General features: G+C 41.9%; 1 protein-coding gene across 1 annotated transcript in view; it reads right to left on the bottom strand.

The window, feature by feature from the left end:
* The window catches only part of klhl4 (kelch-like family member 4), a 75,097-nt gene extending 63,843 nt beyond the window's left edge, over positions 1–11,254 (bottom strand). The window contains exon 1 of the mRNA XM_063190009.1: positions 10,187–11,254. The gene's annotated coding sequence lies outside the window, so the exon portion shown is untranslated. The remainder of the gene's footprint in view (positions 1–10,186) is intronic.
* Positions 11,255–11,580: the final 326 nt, after the last annotated feature.

Raw genomic sequence — 11,580 nt, 5'->3', positions numbered from 1 at the left:
GTGTGCTCATTGTACAGTAATGTCTTACCAAGTATTTCATATTAACCTCCAGAGTCCCTATTATACGCTTGTTATGACCAAAATTGATCTAGTCTAGATCTAGTTTGACGATGTATGGATGCCGTCAACATTGGAAATCTGAATTACACCTAAAGAAGCATGCATGTTAACATGCACTGTGACTACAGAAGCAGATCATGATACTCTCCATAGGATTTCATTCAAAACTCACACCCCTCTATTTTAGCCAGGTGCAGACTCAAAATGTACAATTTCAATGTACTGAAAGGTTGAAACACACACCGATGACCTCCCTTTTAATCCCTTTTCATTTCGAAATGAAAAAATGAATATGATTGCTGCCAAAGGTGGTTCTACAAAGTATTAAGCAAAGGCTGTGAATAGGCCTACTTTTCAAAATATGATTTCTTTGTTTTTTATATTTTGTTTTATTTCTGTCAAGACAACTTGTTTTTCACATGGTCATAATGGAATAATTTGTGTAGGATTTTGACAACAGAGATTCATTTTTAGCATTTGGAATAAGGCTGTAAGATAATAAAATGTGAAAAAAGTGAAGTGCTGTGAATACTTTCCGGATTGACTGTATGTAGTTGAGGGTTTTTTTCAGTGAACGGTGAGTCGGATCACTGCCGATCACTGTACAAAAAGATCAAGACACAATACTTTTCTTTCTGTGCTCAACATTTACTAAATCCCACAAATAGTGTGCTCATTGTAATGTCTTATCAAGTCTTGCATATTAGCCTCCCGAGTCCCTATTGCTTGTTGTTACCAAAATTCTAATGATGAAGTCTTAATATGTCACTGAAGAGTCTCTCAAAACATGATATTATGAGTGAGTTTTTTTTATCAGATCGCTTGCTATCCCATCTGCACCGTGGACAAGACACCATTTTGTTTCTGCGCTCCACATTGATTAAAAGCCCACAAATAGTGACGTGATGACACACATGTATCACACAAATACGCACACTCATCCTGTGTCCAGGACATTGAGGACTACCAGTAAACACTCCATCCATGTTGTGCATATGGAGTGTTGGAACACAACACAATTTTTTTCCCCAATTCTCAGCATCCCATTAAAACCCCCCCGCCCACCTCCCCAAAGAGTTCAACAAAGGGAGCCAGATCGGTAACCACCCGTCTGTGTGTATGTGTGTATGTGTGTGTGTGTGTGTGCATGTGTGCGTGTGCGTGTGCGTGTGCGTGTGCGTGTGTGTGTGTGTGCATGTGTGCGTGTGTTTGTGTGATGTTCATGTGCTCTGTGCGGGGATGAAATGACATTATTCTCCTGCCGCTGAGAGGATATGATTACATAGTGAGTTGTGTGCAGAAGGAGATTTCGGTGCGCCACACGGAGAATCTTATTCGATTCACGTCGGACGGACTCCATGCTGAACACAGGGGAGTTTCTCCTGGCTGTGTCCTCCCTCCCTATACCAACAGATAGTACTGTAAATGATTTATTCATATGTTGTGCCTTCAGCCCACAGTACACTCCCTCCACAGTTTAAAAATATTTAGTGTTAATTCAACACTTAGAGAGTCAATTTAACATCTTCTAGAGTTAGTCTTGATGTAACACTGCATTTTTTGTAGGCCTACTGTGTGTAGTGCACTCCCTTCATTGACAGGACTCACAAATATAAAGCAGTTATCCTACAGAGTCGTCTAGGATTTTTCTATGTAGCAACATGGCGAGGACGCTGGATTGCTTTAGTGCCCAGTTGGGAGATGCTTGAGCTCTGCCTCTGGCAAATTGATATATTTTGTGTAGTTTCTCCCCCAGAACCCAAACCCAATAGGAATATAATGTATCACTGGTGAGCTATTTTAACTGCACAGACGGCACATTGTAACGATTTTCTTTTGTTACTGAATGGCTTCATTGGCATCACTGAATGGGTAGCAAAGAAACAATAACAGCACTTCTTTTGAAAAATGTATATCCCACCAGCACTTTGTCAAAAAAGCCTTTCCAGATGATTTTGTATGAAATAAAGCAGAATCAGAATCGTGTATTCATGGTGTGCGAATATTGATTTGGTGAGGAGCAGCAGAAAAACAAGGTATGATATTTTTGACAGCCCTGCACTTGCTGTGTATTATTTAAGGAAATATATGCAAGAAGCAGCAGGGGAGTAGAGGGCACATGTGTGGGATGGACAGATCTTCCCTTTTGTTTTTCTGTTCGCCTGCATGGTAATGAACTTGTGCGCAGTGCCTGAGAGAATGGCCAGGCCCGTCGCAACCAGGCAAGCAAACTAGGCAATTGTCCAGGGCCCCTCAGCTGGAGGGGGGAATCACCTGTTAATGACTGGTTATGTATTTGCATTCAAATGACAGCAACGCCAACTTTGGGAGTGAAGCAAAAAATCTCCCTACATTCAATGACCAGAAGGTGCAATGATACTATCATCAAAACCACTCTTGAGGGAGCCCCTTCCCAATAGTTTAAAGAGGGAAAAATGAGGGACCCAAGCCTCTCTTTGCCTAGGGCCCCCCAAAAAGACATTGAAACGGTCCTGACAATGCCACAGCCAAGCTGGCTAACAACTGAGCCTCAATTACCGTTTTGTGTGTCCCCTCTGTTCACCCACCGCTGGCAATAGACGCACACCTCCAGACAAAATTGTTTGCTTGCCTGCTTGCTTTGCGCCGCTTTCATCAGATAATATGACAGAAGCAAAACAGCGAGCTGATTGCATAAGTGAGGCGGTCTTGATCCTCCTTGGCGTGTCACGCACATGAAAAGGAGTTCTATTTACACCACTCTGGCACACGAAGACGACACAAATACGCACACACACACACACACACACAAACACAGAAAAACACATGTACATGTACGCATACACATAAACATACACACGTATATACTCACGTACCCACACACACATACACACACTCACACATTAGTCAATGCCGATGAAGCCCACACAAAGCCCTTTCTTTTGATACATCACCAGCTCTTTATAACGTGAAGCAGAGGTCAAAGGTCACGTTTGCAAACAGGAAGTGTCGGTCTACACACTGACAGCAGTGGTAGCACTGGGAGTAAAGGAGGCGAGCCATAGATTGGACGGGGTCACAGCACGGGCCTGATTCCAATTCCTGCCTGGTTGAAGGTCGAAGTGTCCTTGAGACACCGAGCCCCATATTGCCTCCGATGTGGTTGGCTAACTGACTGGCTGGCACCTTGCCGTGGCCCGTCAGCCTTCTGCTATGGACAGCATACGAACGACTGAGTGTGAGGCATGACATTGTTACTGTAAAAGGGTTTGGGTCACTCTGCTCACTGTGTATGAGGAAACAAAGAGACATTCACCAATTCAAGTCAAACCTCCATCGCTATTGGTGTGACCACTGACCGCTTTTCAGTCAGAGGGTTTTAAAGTATATATTACTATATATAGCACTGTTGACCTTACATTGCCTTCAGATGAAGTATATTCTCCATTTGACACCTCCTTGCGATGATGATAATGGACATTCAAGAGAAATCTTCCCGCTATGAGCTGTCCAAGGTAGGCTACTGTCATCTGCATTTGCATTAACATTGGATGTAAAAACAAAAAAAACATCCATCTTTCTGCTTCAAACACAATGCCTCACTCTGTTTAGCGGTCACTCTATTTTGGGCGAAAGCTTTTGTTTAAATTTTGATGTGATGCTACATATTGAATTGATTCATTATTTTCTCTCCCTCCCTTCAAAGCCCAAATATGGTAAAACAAAACAAAAAATCCCTCGAGAACATGTCAGTAGAATATTAATAGAGAGCACAAATGTTGAGTAGGGCAGTTTTTTTTTTTTTAATTTCCAACGGAGAAATGAACTGATTAGCGTAACTAACTAACTAGCTAACCAATTAGCTGACTAGCTTACTAACTAACATATTTGAGCAGTTGTCGTGGACATTGTTCACAAATGAACCCAGCTATGGGCTATAAAAGATATACGTAGGCTAATGATCATTAATGTTGTGTGCAGTGTTTTCTGTCTTTCCATTTGGTCTACAGATGGTGTAACTTCAATCTGCTCATTACCGTGCCGGGCCGCGACAGCGTACCGTGATCATTACACCCTGTGGCCATTCGGAATGCGGGGGGCAGTATAGCACCGCTTTTGCAGAGCAGCGTCTGCCTGTGTCTATGGTCTGTTTGTGCTTCCGTCCTTGCCCGTCCCCCAGTTTTAGTAGTAGTAGAAATACAGTCAGCAAATTGCATGTTTTATTTAGCATTGGGCATTTGATAGGGCATTTGATAATAACACAAGTGTGAGCCCTAAACAAGACCACAACCACAATAACCCAATTTAGGACCATAGGCCTATTCAACCGTTTCCACAACCTCACTGATCACAGTTGCTTCATCTGTAATGCCAGGGCTAAGAATAACGAAAATAGCAAAACAGAGTAGGCTAATAAACCGTAATGGAGAGACTGAGGAGACATGAAATCAAGCGGCGGAGTTCGGACCATTTTGAGTGGACCGATGTCGCTTGCTTTGTGTAGCCCTATCAAGCAAGCCTGTCTGTCTCATTTGTGCGATGAGCACAAAAACACAAATTGAACCACTCGTATAGTGTGAGTCAAACAGACATGAACAACATTGTAGCCTAATGAAGTAGTGCCCCGTCATGTCAGCATGAGAGAGGTGATTTTACATTTGGCGACGACATTCCGTCTTTAAAACTGGCGCATGCCGCTTCCCCTATTGCAGGTTATTACCTGATCTACACTGTCGTTACCACAAAAAAACAAGGTAGCACAACTTAATACTATTACTAGCCTATATATCTGGTAGCCTAAATAGTAGGTTGAAGACGGGGGTATTATTGGTGCACTGTTTTTTTTTTTGCGAAGCAGAGTAATCTGCTTCAGTGTAGCTCATTGTATGTTGATCCCTCCCTCAGTTTTAGGCTACAAGTGGAAAGAGTCAGCCAATTGCGCACGTAACATTGGGTATTTGATAATAACACAAGCGTGATCCCTAAACAAGACCGCCAGTCGACGGTGTTTTGTTTTCATTATTCTGTCCTGCATTCACCGTCTCAATTCCGCTCCTAACTTATAGGCTAAGTGATGTCTGTTAATTATTTCTGCACTACCTATTCAAGTCAGGAACGGATATCCTCAGGATAGCCTACGGACTAATAGGTTGAAGACGGGTTTTTTGTATTGGTGCTTGTGAACATTTCATCCTTTCAATGCGCTGTTGTGCGCGATCGACGGGATTCCGGTTAACTGGGGATGTGATGCACACATGACAATACATCTGTTACACCAGGTGTGGCTAATCATCTGTGATTAGGACTGCAAATTCAGTTGCTTCGGTGGAGATGCGAACCAACAATATGACTGGGGAACTATGACTCCTTCGGAGGCTGGATAACCTGTCGCGCCACGACATGTCACAAAAGGCTGTGCAGTCCCGTGCACTGCACTGCACTGCTGTAACCCACCCATCCCCCACAGACAAACATTCATGTTCTGAAAAGTTCAACACGTTCTGAACATTTTAGCCGCTTTGCATTAAGTTTTCGAGCAGACACTTGTCCACGGTGACGCAACATCGAAAGTGAAACGCAGAGACTGTTCACAAATAACTGAATAAAGATTTCATTAAAAAAAAACCCACAGCATTTCTATGAAAATGTGCTGGGTGACCACACTGCCTATGCCTATCCAGATGCACGTATAGCAACAATGAGAAAGAGAGGGAGAGACGGAGAGAGAGAGAGCGATTAGCGCGTATCTCTCTGTGTGTGTGTGTGTGTGTGTGTGTGTGTCGGGGAACATTTGAAGTGAAAAAAAAACACCCTCCCCCACTTCAGCATCAGATGTTGGTGGTCTACAAGTCAATATGTTTACCCGACTATCTTGTAGCCCAGTCATGAAGTTCATAAAGCCATCGGTAGCCTATAGGCCAAGATATCCAAAATCCCTCCGCAAATTTCTGCATTGCCTGAGTTCATAGGCTAAAACAACTTTATTTAGGCCTAACTTATTTAGCTTACTTTATTAGCCTTATTTAGGCCTATTATCGTATTTAGGCTTTAACGTGGGCCTATTTTACAAAATATCGAAAGAAGGAAAAGACACGACAGACAAGTTGAGGCTTACTGATCGTAGCCTATTACAGCAAATCGAACATGCGCTTTATGAACACACTAGCCTGAGGGCAAACATCTTCTTGGCACTATTGAGATAACCAGGCCATGCCATGAATTCAACTAGGCCTACCTGGGCCCACACTAAAATACTGACAGACTACAATTGCTTGGATCTTCAGTGGGTTTCGTGGGTCCGGGGGGATGGGTGGTGATGGCACGCTTGATGTATTTTTCCCCCACCCCATGCATGCACGCGGACACAGAGGGTCGGGACATTCACCCAATGAATGACTGAGTGCGGCTAAATATGCCTGTTGCATATCGTAGCCTAATTATTCACACATCACGTCAAGTCACAAATTAGTAGTCTCTTGCAGTTGACCTATGCCAAATTAACGTCCTCCCTGTAAGGCTGCACTAATTCAAACAGGTAGAGGAGTCGGCTTAGCCTATAGCCAAAGTCTATAAAATGTAGCCTATTTTTTGTAATTTCCAATTATCTAGGCTATGTTTACGATAATGATTTGTTGCGCTACGACGGTGCTCAAGACAAGTTGGAACATAGTCATCTCAAGTGCTCCCATTTTATTTTGATCCTGCTTTAAGTCAATGGGCGAGAGGGACGGATGAAACGGGTGTTTCATTCGTCCCGACAGTGTCTACTGACACTAAAATCCCTTTTGCCTGTAAACCTGACAACTTTGACTTTTCATACTTTCGGATATGTTAAAGTTTTCGAGTAAATCGCAGTGTTTCATTCGTCCCGAGTTTCATGAGTCCCTGCTCTCCCCTACTGCCTAAACTGTTACAGTTTAAATGCGTCCTCTCCAAACTGTGTGTGTGTGTGTGTGTGTGTGTGTGTGTGTGTGTGTGTGTGGGCGAGAGAGGGAGAGAGAGAGAGCGAGGGAGAGAGGCGCTTAATTCCCCGCAGAAAGAGCAAGGCGATGTCTCCAAATATTAGACAAATGCATCTTATTTTAGTTAAGTAGACATCAGGGATGTATTTTGCTTAATAGCAACGCCGACCTGATTGGTTCATATTGCTCTGAATAGCCACAGAAGGCTAGGCTATATTTTAATGGGTTTACGCGCGCGAGGTCATCTAACTGTGGTCACAGTCGCCAGGTGCTATTATGAGAGGAAAACTATAGCACGTTGGCAAACATTAAAGTCAGTTTAAGCCATGCATATGATGAACCAGTTTTCTTGTTTGAAAAAACACCCTTTCCGGCGCGCAAGGTGCATGCATTTCTGACTGACCCAGATGAAATCGCATGAGGAACTCCATGATTATGAGATGACATTGCATAGGCCTATATTTCCCAGCATATATTTCCCCCCTCTCTCTCTCTCTCTCTCTCCAAACCCAGTTGTACTTGGACTCACTTTTAACACCGCTGGCCTTGAATCGCAGCACACATTGCAGTGAGCCGTGCCGTGTGCGAGTGCTGAGCAACTTCACCCCTAACGTTTAACCTAGACTAGCGAGTGCAGTGTTGTAAATCACGTGGAATAAGTGCAGCGATTACCTGCGTAGCCTACTTAATTATGGAAGTGAGTGTCATTTGGACTGCCTATGGAATCAAGCCTACTGTCACCAAGCTCTTCCTGTCTCCCCAGCCTCGCAATGGATGGACACCTGGCCACCGCTCCTCCGCCTCCTTCGGAACGGATGACTGTGGGGGGGATCTCCAAGGAAATTTGGAATTTCGGACTTGTATAGATTTGGGGTGCCCCGGGACTCTTTTAGATTTCTGTTAGTTAATAAATATTATTTTAAAACTCAATATTTGTGTCTTGGCGTATTTGTGGTGTACAGTACTCTCCAGGGTATTTGGTAACAAGGAGAGGTGTCGCTGGAAAAATGCGCACTTTCTCACCTGCGACACATAACCCGACAGTTGGTTACACTTAATTTGAGCACGAACACAGCAATATCAGTCGCTTGCTAATTTTTGCCAATGTGACAACATTAAATTCATTAGGGAAGTGTAGGTTAGGTTATCGCCCCAGCTGTTGGCGATGTGAGATAAATAGCCAACGCTTACACGCTCAAACGAAGCGCTGTTAGGTTACTGCGGTGAGGTGTATTGCACTCTCAGTAATTTTTACCAAACGAAAAAGTATCCACATCCAGACAACAAGTCTGAAGTTGCAATATTAGACGTTTCAAATCTTGCGATGCGATAATCGGTATGGCTTCTGGCTACACTCAATTTACATTTTGTCAGAGCTTGCACATTAATGCAATTCATCCGATCATCATTTAAAAAAAAAAAAGAAAATTCATTACATTATTTAGGCTATTCTTTTTATGACTCTTCCTACTTCCTGGAGGTGTTCTCACACAATTTATAGGCATGTTGTTATCCGCTGAATCGGTGCGTGCTGGTGAATATGAGCATATATTAATATGCCGTCAGCATCGTCTAAAACATTCCAAGCGCTCCCAAGTGCCACCCGGCGGTTGTTTGGGTACACTGCAGCTAGGCCCGGTACGTACCGAGGTGGATGACGTGGCATTACCTCGGTAAAGGGTGTGCATTGTAGGGGGACCGACTGTATGCCTTATGCTCCAGCTGTTCTGTATAATGTAACCTACGCATTTTTCTCTGTCACTCAGTTTCGTCACTGCCTTTTCTCCCCAGTTCCATTTCACTGTTTTGGTCGGATAGGGGTCTTTTCTTTGAACACTGTTGAGAAGGGTTCCACAGATGGATCACTCTATCAATTTTTACTTCAGTCAGACAAACATGAGTTTCATGTGGGTTGTTAGTTTACTACTTAGTAAAAACAGAAGCAATACTCTGCACATCCTCACTGGTGAGGGGCAGAGGCAAGGAGCTGAACTACTCAAAGAGACACTATGGTCTTCCAGTGACATTTTGGTCTTTGAGTCAATTTAATTATTTTCCAGTGGAACAATTGGAAATGCAGATTTTCAACTCCACTTTTGTTACCTCTCTCCTGTTTTTTTGTGTAGACTAGTTACATTGCGCACTGTTATAGGCAATCAATTATATCCATGGAGTGAATCTTCAAATTAATTAGCACAGTTCTAATGCTAAAGGCTACATTAGCTATACAATACTGATTGCAATAAAACGAAATGACCACAACATAATTATTATTTTCCATCATTGGGTTTCAGCAGCATACAATGTGGATATGTTTAAGATCCAAGCGGTCAACAGAGTTAGCAAAGATGCATTACTTGAATGGGGGTCAAGGCCACCACTTGCATTCCTATGAAGTTAGTCATAGTATTGCACATCACAGTCAATGCCATCACGCACATGATAGAATAGGGAGATGAGTAATATTTATTACTCCTGGAAGAAATGAAGGTGATGGTATGTGCTCAGGCAATGCAATGTGATTAAAATGATAAGATGTCAATTTAAAGTGTGTTGCTAATTTACCTTAATAATATCACACAGTAAATTGGCAATTTAACACTCAGATACTTGGTCTTGTCCTTCTAGTGTTGATTTAACACACCAGGTGTTAAAACAGACTGACAGCTACCATACACTGGCAATAGTATTTTGCTGGTGATACCTGGGCCTAAATATAACATCATTTGTTTTATGCATTTTCACACTTTATTTTTGTGACAGTTGCCCATAACAGGTACATTAATTTTTATGACGTTTTATGAAGTTTTATGGTCGTCTGTCATTAATGTGTTATGGTGTTGCAACATCTGTTGTGTGATGGTTATTGCCTTGGCAAAGGAATCAGTTTGTGATGCAATGTGATATGAACCATGCAAATATCATATTCATATTTTACTTTTCTCATTTTCATAAAACGTAATTGTAATTGGTCTCAGGAGTTATATTTGCAGTTTTTAAAATAAAGTTGCACAAAGTAAATCTGAGCTATGGCACGTTTTCTTGTAAAATGGTAACAATGTTGAAAACAATGTATGGTTCGTGCCTGTATTCATTCTACATAGCACATATGCATTGTGGAAGTACTGTAATGTCGTAACGTGACACATTTTCACTAGATCAGCAAGCACAGCAACTCGGCTTACCTCAAAACACTTGCGACGAAATATCCCCAAACAGGCCAAGCTTGCTCCTTTGCTCAGTGAATTTTGCGTATTGGTCCAAGCTTATGGGTATTTTTTTTAAAACAACACTAAAAGCGACACAGCAACAAATGCCAGGGAGACATGAACAGTCACGCGTTACTCTGTTTGGTGCTCACATCTCTGCTCCATGGGACAAACATTTGCATACAAAAGGGAAAAAACACATTTTCCCCTTGGAAAGGAAATTCCTGACAAGTTCCTTCCTCCAGTCTAAGCTGAACAATCATCCTGAAACAGCCAGGATATTGGCTCACATCCTGCGTTCCTGGTGTCAGGTTTTGAGCAATTTAATAGAAAGCCTGTGATGTGGGGTGGTGGTCACAATCGCTGCTGTTAACTGTTGCATTAAAGCTGCTGGTCTTCAAATCGTTTAATTTCACAAAAAGCAAATCATTTCTTGGTGATTTAATTCTACACGCCACAAAACCATATTGTTTCAGCAAGTACAGTAGGCCTAGATATCTTCCTACAACGGAACTCCACTTGTCCACATTGTTGTGTATGACAAACCTGTTGAAACTACAGTTGTTGAATTCTCTCATCAATTATTTCTCATAATTTATCATATTGTCCCACTATGTCAAATACTGGATGCAATGTGTAAAGTGTCAGCATAATTAATGTGTTAAGGCCTTTTATATCTTCAGTATATACCTTTAACTGAATTCAAGTTGCCCATCATGTACTGTGTATGTGACAAAACTGTTGAAACTAGTTGACTTGTCTGATTTGACCAAATCATCAGAAGGGAAAAAAGCGTATTCAAATATTGAATATAATGTGCAACACTTAAAACCATCTCCTGCATAATGCATTCTCAGGCATATGTAGCCTAACTGAACTGAAATTGCCCGTCTTGTACTCTATGTGACAAAACTGTTGAAACTCTTGAGTTGTGTTTTTTTAATAAATAAATAAAATAAATAATAGTAGCATAATTTATATGAACGTATACAAATATTGGATGTAATGTGTAAACCTATAGAGCATCACCAGCATAATGCATTTCTAATATTTTAAGGCATATCTACTCTACCTTTAGCTGAATTCAAGTTGCTCTTCTTGTACAAAACTGTGGGTTTTTTTACAAAATAACAATGATCAAAAACTTTATTCAAATATGGGCTATATTGTAAAGTGTAAAAGAGGACAGTGCATCAGCAGCATACAGTAATGCAGCATAAGTTGCCTTGATGTGGTCATCCTAATGGGCCACACAGGGGAGCTCCAGCATAGCCATTGTCACATGATGTAGACACCATCGTCATGACACACAACCATCAGCCGTTGTTGTGCTCCAGGTATTTTTTTTTCTTTTAAGTTTTTAAAGAAGC

The sequence above is a fragment of the Engraulis encrasicolus genome, chromosome 23, assembly GCF_034702125.1.
Source record: "Engraulis encrasicolus isolate BLACKSEA-1 chromosome 23, IST_EnEncr_1.0, whole genome shotgun sequence".
Lineage (NCBI taxonomy): Eukaryota > Metazoa > Chordata > Actinopteri > Clupeiformes > Engraulidae > Engraulis > Engraulis encrasicolus.
The sequence above is the reverse complement of the archived record's forward strand: the minus strand, read 5'-3'. Positions and strand labels throughout refer to the sequence as shown.